The 14,400-nt window shown below is 39.2% G+C and overlaps 1 protein-coding gene across 1 annotated transcript in view; it reads right to left on the bottom strand.

Annotated features, from left to right (window-relative positions):
- Positions 1-5,183, bottom strand: part of CANX (calnexin) — a 229,809-nt gene extending 224,626 nt beyond the window's left edge. The window contains exon 1 of the mRNA XM_053719642.1: positions 5,026-5,183. The gene's annotated coding sequence lies outside the window, so the exon portion shown is untranslated. The remainder of the gene's footprint in view (positions 1-5,025) is intronic.
- Between the last annotated feature and the right edge of the window lie 9,217 nt (positions 5,184-14,400).

Genomic DNA, 14,400 nt, shown 5'->3' with positions numbered 1-14,400 from the left:
CGCCATACTGATGGGGCCCTGATGACTGACGGCTCATTTGCAATCAGGTGCATGAGAAAAGAAGGGCAGCTTTGCACAAGTGTCTAATACAAGCAGCAAATGTTGCCCGCAACTTGCAATCCTGGACAAACAAGTTTACTACTTGTAATTACAAAAAGAAGCGCTCAACCAGGAAACGAACAATAGTGTAATAGCTTGTTCTATGGCTAGTGCCTTTCACAGAGAAACACTTTCCTGTCGTATATCAGTCTGATCCTGACCAATCAGTACAGTCCAGCCCTGAAATACCAGGCAATCACTCTCTGAACAAGAGAAAAGGCAAACCCCAGAAGTACGTTGGGGCCTAGTGTAGGCCTCTTCAGTAAGGAGTAGCCATATCCCTCTCGGCACATTGGGGAATGGGTTGCAATGTTCCTTGCTCAGAGGAGGATTGCCTGGTATTTCAGGGCTTGACTGCAGCAGCAGCATAGGCAGACCCCCATGATCCATGATTGACGGATTGTGTGATTTGATTTTTACTAATATTGTTTACATCTGAACTTTGTTCCGATGTGAACACTATTGTTCTTGCACCGCACAGTCTATTTATATTTACATTTTGAGTCACCAGTTGCTACTGAGCATGTGCAAGAATTCACAGAATATACCTATATGCATTTGTGATTGGCTGATGAAAAAAAAAGAAAAAAGTTTACGTTATTCATTCTGTCCCTGTTGCATCAGCTGTGTCTTGACAGTATATGCAAAGAAAATCTATTGATTGCATGCAAACAATTTAGGCACTGGGGGAAAAAAAAAATGTGTATGTATCTATATCTATCTATCTATATATATATCTCAATATTATATCTTCTGCTAGAATACAAATGGATAATACATTACATATGATGGTGATAATTGGTTAATAACCAAACAGTAGGAGGACAAATAGTAGAACCGGATATATAAAAACAAATATTTCTTTTTAGGACCTAAATGCAAGGTCTTAATTATCTGCTAAGAACAATAATAAACAATGTAAAACAATGTTGACCCTTGTTCAATAAATTAAAACAATGACATGTGAGGCGTATCGATTTATATATAAAAGGGACGTCTCCCTGAATTGAATACCTCAGGTATGGACCGATATATATCATCAGAAGGGATTGTCCATCTGTAAACAAATTGAAATCCTGTGACTGTGCACGCGATCGTGAGATTTCAATGATGCGATCGGGTCAGGGGGGCATCCCCGTGACGCTAGGCACACCCTCCAGACCGCGATCACATCATCGGAAGCGCAGTTGGCTTTAGGACAGCCAACATTTATGACGTTCTATTTCATCATAACCGCACTAAAGCCCAGTTTTACTATGACGGAATAGAACGGCATAACGGCGTTAAAAAGGTTAAGACCTTGCATTTAGGTCCTAAAAATAAATAAGTATTTGGTTTTATATATCCGGTTCTACTATTTGTCCTCCTACTGTTTGGTTATTAACCAATTATCACCATCATATCTAATGTATTAGCCACTTGTATGCTAACAGAAAATATAATATTGGTAGATAAAGTGTGTGTGTGTGTGTGTGTGTGTGTATACACCATTCATATTTCCCATCCCGGGTCCTTTTTTGGAGAGCCAACTACACATTTTTTCACATAGATTTATCTATACACTGTCTGCATTTGAGGGGCAGATTTTTTTCAGTTTGGCAAAAAGGGAATTGTTTCTAGCGCTGCTTATATTTGAATTTCTCAAACCTAAATTGTTATAAAGCATTTGATCATTTCTTTTTAACTTTATCATCAATGTCAAAATAAATTGTGTGTTTTGGGGATTACAGTGTTACTTACTGTACAGATGTCACTGTAAAATACATAATCATTCTTAATGCATATTATATCCGCTACATGTTCCATTTCAAAGTTGCTGCCACGTGCATGACTGCACTCACTCAGTTTGCAGCATTAGCAATGCAAACTACATACTTACAATATAAATTGAAATGAGCTGTAGTTCGACCTTATGGCTCATGTCTAAGCATATGACCCATTTGATAGAAGAACCAACCAAACCTACAGCAAACTCCCATTGCTATTTACTATTTTCTTTGATGATGTAAGCCTCTTAAATGATGAATGGGACAAATAGACAACAACATGTTATTCTGAGGTGTGAGCAGACTCACTGAAGATGGTGTAAGGGGTATTACTTCACCCTTGCCTCAGTGATTCTGATAGAAAGGTCAAAAAAATAAAATGTGCATGGGAGCATTTCAATTTGAAATATAAGCATTTTTACAATACTTTAATTAGCAAAAATGCTTCTAGTAAATGTTATTGCAGCATACTCACATATCCTATCCTGCAAGGGCCTCGCATCACCATTCAAATCACCACACCTTCTCAAAGAGCTGGCAGTGGTGCATATTGCTTCTGAATTTGTGTCATACAAGCCACTGCTGATTCTATGCGAAGGTGTTGTGTTTATATGGACCCTCACAGCATATGTGTGTATGCTGCAGAAAAACAATGACTTTTACAAGAATAGTGCAAAAAATGCTTATATTTCAAATTGAAACGCACCCCTGCACATTTCATTTTTGACCTTTCTAGTATCCCTTTAGCTAAACTGAGTATTTAGGAATTATCTAGTGCTGTCTTAAAATATTTAGAAAGCAGGTGATGGTTTATCTATACATATTTGTTGAGACACAAAAGAAAGATTATATAAAAATGCATTCATAGCAATGTAAAAAAATATATATATAATGCAATAAATTAAACATATATAAGTGGTACTTTACCAAATTGTATGGCGGTGGTATGAGACAAGCAGATACCATTTGAAAGCAAAACCGTCATGTATTGCTACAAGCAGACCAAAGGACACTAAGAACTCACTAACAAAACTTATGGGGGGTTTTGTGTTGGAAATACAAAACTGCTGTTGTCAGAGAGAACATTTTCCTCTTAAGTGGCAGAACATAATCTTATAAAGACACTGCAAAGGGTTACAAAACAATAATAAATAGAATTGTTCTTATTAACTGCTGTATAATGCATTTACGTTAAAGGGACATTTTACATTAGATTTTTCTTTGTTTAAATGTTTTGTAGATAATCCATTTAAATAGCCCATACAGTTTTTGTTTTTTTATTTTTAAAAAAAAAAATGGATAGTTTTGCTTATTTTTAAATAGCATTGCTCTGATTTTCAGACTCCTAACCAAGCCCCAAAGTTTAAGGAGAATACTGACGTATACCTACTCTAGCTTGCTTCTGTTTGTGTACAGGGTCTTTTCATATGCAAAAGGAAGGGGGAGTGTCTGCTATTTCCCACTTGCAGTGGGTGTTCCAGTAACCTTTTAAACAGAGCTAAACTGGAAGCTTCTAAGTAAGTTTTTAAACGGTTTTATACTGGATTTATATCAGTATCTGTGCATATTATTCTTTATAATAGTGTCTGTTACATGCAGTTATATGAAAATTGGTGTATACTGTCCCTTTAAATACATTTTTTTTTAAAAAAAAAAAAGCACTGATGCCTTAGATTTAGGAGATTCTGTCCAATTTAAAATTATACAAATATAAAAATTAGAGAAACAACTTAAAATCTTGTTTAAAATATCAGTGAAATCACAACTAATTTATTCAAGCAACAGAAATGCTCAAACCACCACCAGTCATGTATTCCTGACTTCCACAGTCAGCTTCTGTACTATACATGTGTGTATGTAAACAATGTAGTACTAATAAAACTGATGGCTATCTGTAAAGGGTGTCTAATTTCTTATCTATTTAGGTTTACAAACACATTGTTCCAGAAACATCCACAGCTCCTCCCAATCACGTGTATAGAAATCTAACTTTACTATAACTAAACTTTGTTTCTACACCTACATTAAAGAAACAGTGTACTGTAAAACTGGATACCCCTTAATGCATTTCCAATTACATGTTAGACCACTTGAGTATAAAATGTATTGGAAATTATTCATTTAGGATTATTTTTGTATATGAACTAGCTGGTTATGCTCTTTGAAACCACAATCCACTAAGATGGACTGAGCTTGCAGAGAGATCTATCTCCCTACCTTATCACACACAAAAAAGCCTCCTTATCTTAATGCTGACTGTACATGTAGAACAAATGAAAACGAAAATTCTAGTACTTTTCTTCTACCCCCCACTGTGAGTGTATTTTTTTTTTTCTTCTCCTGGTTACATTTACATGGATTTTCCAAAACCAATACTTAAGTATTGAACTGTTCAGTATAGATGTGAATACAATAGGCAAAACAGCTATTTCAAACAACAATATAAAGCTAAAAAAAACTATTTTTAAACAATTGAATACACTCCAGAAGGTAAAATTGATGTTTGGGAACATATTAAAAGGAGATAATTTTACAGTACACTGTCCTTTTAAAGGAAATTTATATATATATATATATATATATATATATATATATATATATATATATATATAATCAAACAACATTCATATATAATATTTTTTTTGTCAGAGAAAATGCTAAAAGGACGGGGAACTATTAAAATGTATTGTCTGCTTTAACTCTTTGAATTTAACTTACAATGTATCAATGTATTTTCACCAGTTTCATATATATATCAGCAAAAAGAAAACGGTGAGTACTATATTGACTTAATAAACGTTACTAATAGCTTATTTACAAGCTAAACAAATGTTAATTAAACAAAAACATTGAATCCACATTATGCAATAGGATAAATACTGTAAGGTGTAAGCTGTATTTTTGCTGAGATCTGACAGTAGCACACCGGCCTTCAGGTGAATGCTACATATTATATCGAACAGAGAAGGGGTATATCCAGACCAATGCATGACACGGACAGGCCTACCACTGTGTGTAAAAAAAACTGCCCGGCTTATCCCTGAGTCAGACCACAGATGTAGGCCGCACTACCCCCTTGCTACCACCCAAGTTGGTCCTATGTTGTAATTTCGGGAGTATACTGTCCTCACGCTACCCCAGACTTATATCTTATTCTCACCGTCAGGACACGGTTGCCTCTTCTTCTATAGACTCACACCCGCCGCCGCAGGAACGACTCCGTCACGTGTCAAGCCCGGAGTGAAGCAAAAGGGGAGGGGCAAAGATCTAAAAGGGAGATCGGTGCTGCCAAAAGTCCTTACACTAGCACTGCTCGCAAACACAAACCGTATTGGATGAAGCTTACTGGCATTTAGATGAATTGGACATCTAATTGGTTAATGGTGAAGGGTGGGATTGAGAGTGTTCGCGAGCTTCTCTTCGTGGATAGAAGTGATTGGCTAGTAGCATGGTAAAGGTTGACGGCTGATTGGCTACGTTAATGATTAGAGTGGGTGGGTAGAAATGCTAGAAGGAAGTGAGCTTGGTAATAATAGTGCTTCAGTAGTTCATTCATTGCTATCTGTCTTGTTTCCTGTGTCAGTGTCACTTTTGTGTTCTTTATGAAAAGCCTACTTGTAGTTATCACGGGACGCATTATTGTCATGCGATGACATTGCGAGAAATCATGTATGGACTAAATTGCGAAACTCTGTATTTCATGCTCCCTTTTAGATTAAATTTTATATATATATATATATATATATATATATATATATACATACCTCCCAACATTTCAAAATTAAAAAGAGGGACCCCCCCCCAAAAAAAAAAAATGTAAATGTGGTGGGCGGGGCTTAAAAATCATAAGACCAAAGTAATAAAAATAAAATTCTAAATAAAGTCATATATTTTAATACACTTAGGCAGCAAATCAAACACAAGCTCAAACCACTGGTATGGCTATGTGAGCGCTGTATTTAATTGGCCTTTGCAAAGACATTGCTAAATATTTTTATCTTAATTGCACATTTATTAATAAATTCTTTAAAACTACTCTCTGCATTCCCCATTAATATTCTAGATTCTGGCCTTTAAAGTCAGCAAAAATGCACAGTAGCACGCTACATAGCATACATTAACACATGCAGATACACACACACACACACACACTACATAGCATACACTTATACATGCAGATACATACACACTACATAGCATACACTTACACATGCAGATACATACACACTACATAGCATACACTTACACATGCAGCATACACTTATACATGCAGATACACAGACACTACATAGTATACACTTATACATGCAGACACACACACACTACATAGCATACACTTATACATGCAGACACACACTTATACATGCAGATACACATACACACACTACATAGCTTACATTTATACATGCAGACACACACTACATAGCATAAACTTATACATAAAGATACACACACACACAGTTATGGATACAGATAGACACACACACTACATATATGGGTATCTGTAATTCATTGTATGGGGTCCTGGGGTTGGCAAGCACATTAGCTGGCAGTCTGCGGCTGCCACTGCTCATTGTATAAAACTGAAGGCATGCTAATATTAGTAATATTATCACCAGCGGTTAGATATCATCATTACCAGAGGTAGGTTAGAGAGGTCACCATTACCCGTGGTCAGAGTGTATACAGCCTTCTTACTCCTGCTTAACCCACACACCATTCCTTTTCCACAGGGAATATAACAGGTATCTAACCCTGTGAGAGCAAAGCCAGCTGCTTCTGAGTATGGGCCCAATAGAATTTAAAAAAAAAAAAATTAAAATGCCTGGGGCAAATCGGGACAGATAGCTAGCAACTCGGGACAGAGGGACAGACCCCTAAAATCGGGACTGTCCCGCGACAATCGGGACAGTTGGGGGGTATGTATATATATATATATACAGGTGGCCCTCGTTTTACAACTGTTCAATTTACACCGTTTCAGAATAACAATCTTTTTTCCAGTCATGTGACTGCTATTGAAAAGCATTGAGAAGCAATGCATTTATTAAAATAGCCTGTAGGTGGAGCTGTCTGCTTGTGTTGCAGCAAAGCCAAGCAAGCTGAAATTAATCAGTTTAACCAGACCTGAGCTATCGAGCAGATTTCAAAGGAACACAATCCTTCTGTCTATAAATCAGTCCAGATTGGAATGCATAGAAAGAACTGTTTGCAGAAAAATGCAAGTGAAGTCTGTGTTGTGTGGTTATTTTATTAGGTTTATAATGCTGTTTAGCAAATGTTTTTGTTCATTTAACTTAGTTTAATTAGATATTCTGTGTGGTGTGATTATTTTATTAGGTTTTTAATGCTGCTAGCATTTAAAGTCTTCATTTCAAAGCTTTAAAAATAATGTATTAGGTGTTATTATGACAATTTTTAAAAGGGGCCTGGAACCTATCTCCCTCACTTCCCATTACATTATAAACTGGGTTTCAATTTACAACGGTTTCGATTTACAACCATTCCTTCTGGAACCTAACACCGGCGTAAACTGAGGGCTACCTGTATATATATATATATATATACACAGACATCCCAACTCTCCCTGAAGTTCATGGAGTCTCCCTGCTTATAATAGCGGCTCCCTGATTCCAGCAAATGGAATGCAATCTCCCTGAAACTCCAAGTACCATGATCCAAGGTGGCCCAATAACGGAAAAGTGTTTCTTTAAGGAATGCCTTTAGTTGCTGGGACGTTTAAGAACCCTAAAAGCATGCATCAGTAACCAAAAAGTCCCCACTGATTTTAATACAATAAAACACAAATACTACCTTATTTACTGCACATAATTAAACTTCGTATTCTAAAATATTTAAGCATTCAACAAGCGTAAGATCACTGGAATATAGGTTTGTTGTATGTGGTTGTGCAATAAAGCTACTTTTGTTTTTTAATGTGACTTTAGTGGGAAGCTACTTTAATGATAAGTCCCTATCTTATTCAGGGTTTCAATGGCCTAGATTTGGAGTTCGGCGGTAGCCGTCAAAACCAGCGTTAGAGGCTCCTAACGCTGGTTTTGGCCGCCCGCTGGTATTTGGAGTCAGTGATTAAAGGGTCTAACGCTCACTTTACAGCCGCGACTTTTCCATACCGCAGATCCCCCTACGCCATTTGCGTAGCCTATCTTTTCAATGGGATCTTTCTAACGCTGGTATTTAGAGTCGTTTCTGCAGTGAGCGTTAGAGCTCTAACGACAAGATTCCAGCCGCCTGAAAATAGCAGGAGTTAAGAGCTTTCTGGCTAACGCCGGTTTATAAAGCTCTTAACTACTGTACCCTAAAGTACACTAACACCCATAAACTACCTATGTACCCCTAAACCGAGGTCCCCCCCACATCGCCGCCACTCGATTAAAATTTTTAACCCCTAATCTGCCGACCGCCACCTACGTTATACTTATGTACCCCTAATCTGCTGCCCCTAACCCCGCCGACCCCTATATTATATTTCTTAACCCCTAACTTGCCCCCCACAACGTCGCCGCAAGCTACTTAAAATAATTAACCCCTAATCTTCCGACCGCAAATCGCCGCCACCTACGTTATCCCTATGTACCCCTAATCTGCTACCCCTAACACCGCCGACCCCTATATTATATTTATTAACCCCTAATCTGCCCCCCTCAACGTCGCCGGCACCTGCCTACACTTATTAACCCCTAATCTGCCGAGCGGACCTGAGCGCTACTATAATAAAGTTATTAACCCCTAATCCGCCTCACTAACCCTATCATAAATAGTATTAACCCCTAATCTGCCCTCCCTAACATCGCCGACACCTAACTTCAATTATTAACCCCTAATCTGCCGACCGGAGCTCACCGCTATTCTAATAAATGTATTAACCCCTAAAGCTAAGTCTAACCCTAACACTAACACCCCCCTAAGTTAAATATAATTTTTATCTAACGAAATAAATTAACTCTTATTAAATAAATTATTCCTATTTAAAGCTAAATACTTACCTGTAAAATAAATCCTAATATAGCTACAATATAAATTATAATTATATTATAGCTATTTTAGGATTAATATTTATTTTACAGGTAACTTTGTAATTATTTTAACCAGGTACAATAGCTATTAAATAGTTAAGAACTATTTAATAGTTACCTAGTTAAAATAATAACAAATTTACCTGTAAAATAAATCCTAACCTAAGATATAATTAAACCTAACACTACCCTATCAATAAAATAATTAAATAAACTACCTACAATTACCTACAATTAACCTAACACTACACTATCAATAAATTAATTAAACACAATTGCTACAAATAAATACAATTAAATAAACTAGCTAAAGTACAAAAATTCAAAAAGATCTAAGTTACAGAAAATAAAAAAATATTTACAAACATAATAAAAATATTACAACAATTTTAAACTAATTACACCTACTCTAAGCCCCCTAATAAAATAACAAAGCCCCCCAAAATAAAAAATTCCCTACCCTATTCTAAATTAAAAAAGTTACAAGCTCTTTTACCTTACCAGCCCTGAACAGGGCCCTTTGCGGGGCATGCCCCAAGGATTTCAGCTCTTTTGCCTGTAAAAAAAAACATACCATACCCCCCCCAACATTACAACCCACCACCCACATACCCCTAATCTAACCCAAACCCCCCTTAAATAAACCTAACACTAAGCCCCTGAAGATCTTCCTACCTTGTCTTCACCATCCAGGTTCACCGATCCGTCCTGAAGAGCTCCTCCGATGTCCTGATCCAAGCCCAAGCGGGGGCTGAAGAGGTCCATGATCCGGTCAAAGTCTTCATCCAAGCGGGGCAGAAGAGGATCTTCCATCCGATTGAAGTCATCATCCAGGCGGCATCTTCGATCTTCTTCCATCCGGAGCGAAGCGGCAGGATCCTGAAGACATCCAGCGCGGAACATCCATCCGGACCGACGACTGAACGACGAATGACTGTTCCTTTAAGGGACGTCATCCAAGATGGCGTCCCTCGAATTCCGATTGGCTGATAGGATTCTATCAGCCAATCGGAATTAAGGTAGGAATTTTCTGATTGGCTGATGGAATCAGCCAATCAGAATCAAGTTCAATCCGATTGGCTGATCCAATCAGCCAATCAGATTGAGCTCGCATTCTATTGGCTGTTCCGATCAGCCAATAGAATGCGAGCTCAATCTGATTGGCTGATTGGATCAGCCAATCGGATTGAACTTGATTCTGATTGGCTGATTCCATCAGCCAATCAGAAAATTCCTACCTTAATTCCGATTGGCTGATAGAATCCTATCAGCCAATCGGAATTCGAGGGACGCCATCTTGGATGACGTCCCTTAAAGGAACCGTCATTAGTCGGGAGACATCGGAAGAAGAGGATGGATCCGCGTCGCCTGCTTCAAGATGGACCCGCTCCGCACCGGATGGAAGAAGATCGAAGATGCCGCTTGGAGAAGATGTTTGCCGGTCCGGATGTCCTCTTCTTGCCGGATAGGAGGAAGACTTTGGAGCACCGGATTATGGATCGCCAACCCCCGCTTGGGTTGGATGAAGATGTTGGAGCCAGGACGGATCGGTGATACCTGGATGGTGAAGACAAGGTAGGAAGATCTTCAGGGGATTAGTGTTAGGTTTATTTAAGGGGGGTTTGGGTTAGATTAGGGGTATGTGGGTGGTGGGTTGTAATGTTGGGGGGGGGGTATTGTATGTTTTTTTTTACAGGCAAAAGAGCTGAAATTCTTGGGGCATGCCCCGCAAAGGGCCCTGTTCAGGGCTGGTAAGGTAAAAGAGCTTGTAACTTTTTTAATTTAGAATAGGGTAGGGAATTTTTTATTTTGGGGGGCTTTGTTATTTTATTAGGGGGCTTAGAGTAGGTGTAATTAGTTTAAAATTGTTGTAATATTTTTCTTATGTTTGTAAATATTTTTTTATTTTCTGTAACTTAGTTCTTTTTTATTTTTTGTACTTTAGATAGTTTATTTAATTGTATTTATTTGTAGCAATTGTGTTTAATTAATTTATTGATAGTGTAGTGTTAGGTTAATTGTAGGTAATTGTAGGTAGTTTATTTAATTATTTTATTGATAGTGTAGTGTTAGGTTTAATTGTAATTTAGGTTAGGATTTATTTTACAGGTAAATTTGTTATTATTTTAACTAGGTAACTATTAAATAGTTCTTAACTATTTAATAGCTATTGTACCTGGTTAAAATAATTACAAAGTTGCCTGTAAAATAAATATTAATCCTAAAATAGCTATAATATAATTATAATTTATATTGTAGCTATATTAGGATTTATTTTACAGGTAAGTATTTAGCTTTAAATAGGAATAAGTTATTTAATAAGAGTTAATTTATTTCGTTAGATAAAAATTATATTTAACTTAGGGGGGTGTTAGTGTTAGGGTTAGACTTAGCTTTAGGGGTTAATACATTTATTAGAATAGCGGTGAGCTCCGGTCGGCAGATTAGGGGTTAATAATTGAAGGTAGGTGTCGGCGATGTTAGGGAGGGCAGATTAGGGGTTAATACTATTTATGATAGGGTTAGTGAGGCGGATTAGGGGTTAATAACTTTATTATAGTAGCGCTCAGGTCCGCTCGGCAGATTAGGGGTTAATAAGTGTAGGTAGGTGTCGGCGACGTTGTGGGGGGCAGATTAGGGGTTAATAAATATAACATAGGGGTCGGCGATGTTAGGGCAGCAGATTAGGGGTACATAGGGATAACGTAGGTGGCGGCGTTTTACGGAGCGGCAGATTAGGGGTTAAAAGTGTAATGCAGGGGTCAGCGATAGCGGGGGCGGCAGATTAGGGGTTAATAAGTGTAAGGTTAGGGGTGTTTAGACTCGGGGTACATGTTAGGGTGTTAGGTGCAGACGTAGGAAGTGTTTCCCCATAGGAAACAATGGGGCTGCGTTAGGAGCTGAACGCTGCTTTTTTGCAGGTGTTAGGTTTTTTTTCAGCTCAAACAGTCCCATTGTTTCCTATGGGAGAATCGTGCACGAGCACGTTTTTGAGGCCGGCCGCGTCCGTAAGCAACTCTGGTATCGAGAGTTGCATTTGCGGTAAAAATGCTCTACGCTCCTTTTTTGGAGCCTAACGCAGCATTTGTTTGAACTCTCGATACCAGAGTTAAATTTATGGTGCGGCCAGAAAAAAACCTGCGGAGCGTTAACAGCCCTTTTACCGCCGAACTCCAAATCTAGGCCATAGTGTCCAATATATAACTGGGGTGGGGGGGGGGGGCGGCGCAGTGGTGGGTGAAGCCACCAGTAGTGGGTGAAGCGGCCCAGTAGTGGGATGTCTGTATATATATATATATATATATACATATATAGGTTTGCCAGATGTCCAGTATTCAACCAGAAAGTCCAGTATTTTAGCAGACTGTCCAGTAAAATCTGTACAAAAATATTGGAAACTTAAATGCAAAGTATTTTTAAAGACCTATGTCAGCTAAATTTAAAGAGCCTTCTAAGCCTTTATGCATTAGAAATGTGGGTCAAAAATAAGTTACACTGTGCATTTTCTAGAATCTATTATATGTTACAGGCAACCATGGGGATGTTCAATCATTGCTGGGTGTGTACCTCTAGCAGTCAAGGGGGTCACATCACTGCTCTGTACATGTGTTACTGGCAACCAATTATTATTATTATCGGTTATTTGTAGAGCGCCAACATATTCTGCAGTGCTATAAACAAAGGGGGAGTACAACAAAACAATTATAGGGATCAAATGGGTAGAGGGCTCTGCCAAGAGTCGCACTGTTGTAGTCAGCTCTTAAGAAGGTGATCTACAAACAGCTGGATTCTTAGGCTTACATGCTAAGGGGGTTCAGGGGATAGCAATGGAGGAGAGGAACTCGTATTAGGAAAGGTTAGTGTAAGTTGTATGCATCCCTGAACAGTAGAGTCTTTAGGGAGCACTTGAAGCTTTTAAAACTAGAAGAGAGTCTTGTGGAGTGAGGCAGAGAGTTCCACAAGATGGGAGCCAGTCTGGAGAAGTCCTGTAAACGGGAGTGTGATGAGGTGACGAGAGGAGGAGAGTAGGAGGTCATGAGCAGAGCGAAGGGGATGGGAGGGATAGTATCTGGAGACAAGGTCTGAGCTATAGGGGGGAGCAGTGCAGTTGAGGGCTTTGTATGTCAGAATGAGAGTTTTGTGTTTGATCCTAGAGGCAAGAGGAAGCCAGTGAAGGGATTGGCAGAGCGGTGCAGCAGATGAAGAGCGACGTGTAAGGAAGATGAGTCTGGCAGAGGCATTCATTATGGACTGTAAAGGAGCTAGGCGGCAGGTGGGGAGACCAGAGAGGACAGAGTTGCAGTAATCAAGGTGGGAAAGAATGAGAGAGTGGATTAAAATCTTAGTTGTGTCTTGTGTAAGGAAGTGTCTAATTTTAGAGATGTTTTTAAGGTGGAAGCGGCAGGCTTTAGCCAAGGACTGAATGTGAGGAGTGAAAGAAAGATCTGAGTCAAATGTGACCCTGAGACATCAGGCGTGCGGGGTAGGGATAATGATGGAGTTGTCGACAGTTATAGAGAGATTGGGGGTGGAGAGTTTTGAGGAAGGGGAGGGGGATAAGGAGCTCAGTTTTGGAGAGATGTAGCTTGAGGTAGTGAGAGGAGATCCAGTTAGAGATGTGAGAAAGACAGTTAGTGACACGGGTTAGCAAGGAAGGAGATAAGTCTGGTGCAGAGAAGTAGATTTGGGTGTCGTCAGCATACAAATGATATTGTAGACCGTGGGACTTTATTAGGGAACCTAGTGATGACGTGTAGATTGAGAAGAGAAGGGGACCAAGGATAGAGCCTTGCGGTACTCCGACAGAAAGTGGTGACAGGGCAGAGGAGGCCCCAGAGAAGGCTACACTTCAGGTATGGTTTGACAGGTAGGAAGAGAGCCACGAGAGGGCTGTGTCACAGATGCCAAAGGATTGGAGGGTTTGGAGCAAAAGAGGGTTGTTTACAGTGTCAAAGGCTGCGGACAGATCAAGGAGGATAAGCAGAGAGAAGTGGCCTTTTGATTTTGCTGTAAGTAGGTCGTTGGTAACCTTAACAATTGCTGTCTCTGTGGAGTGATGGGGAAGAAATCCAGATTGCAGTGGGTCAAGGAGGGAGTTTATTGTAAGGAAATGGGATAGGCGTGCATAAACTAGTTTTTCGAGAAGCTTTGATGCAAGAGGGAGGAGGGAAATAGGGCGGTAGTTGGATGGGGAGGTAGGATCAAGGGAAGGTTTTTTGAGGATAGGTGTGACCAGTGCATGTTTCAGTGATGAGGGAAATATACCGGTGCTGAGGGAGAGGTTGAAAGTGTGTGTGAGTGTAGCAGAGAGGGAGGGGAGTAGCTGTGAGGGGATAGGGTCAAGGGGACAGGTAGTGAGGTGAGAGCGCAGTATAAGTGCCGAAACTTCTTCTTCAGTGACAGGTGAGAATGAGCTAATTTTAAGGTTATGTGGGTTGTGGTTGATTGAGAACATTTGAGGGGGTGAGAGAAAGGAATTATGTTGAGAGCTGATATTT

This window comes from Bombina bombina, chromosome 6, assembly GCF_027579735.1.
Source record: "Bombina bombina isolate aBomBom1 chromosome 6, aBomBom1.pri, whole genome shotgun sequence".
Classification (NCBI taxonomy): Eukaryota; Metazoa; Chordata; class Amphibia; order Anura; family Bombinatoridae; genus Bombina; species Bombina bombina.
This window is presented reverse-complemented; position numbering and strand designations above follow the sequence as displayed.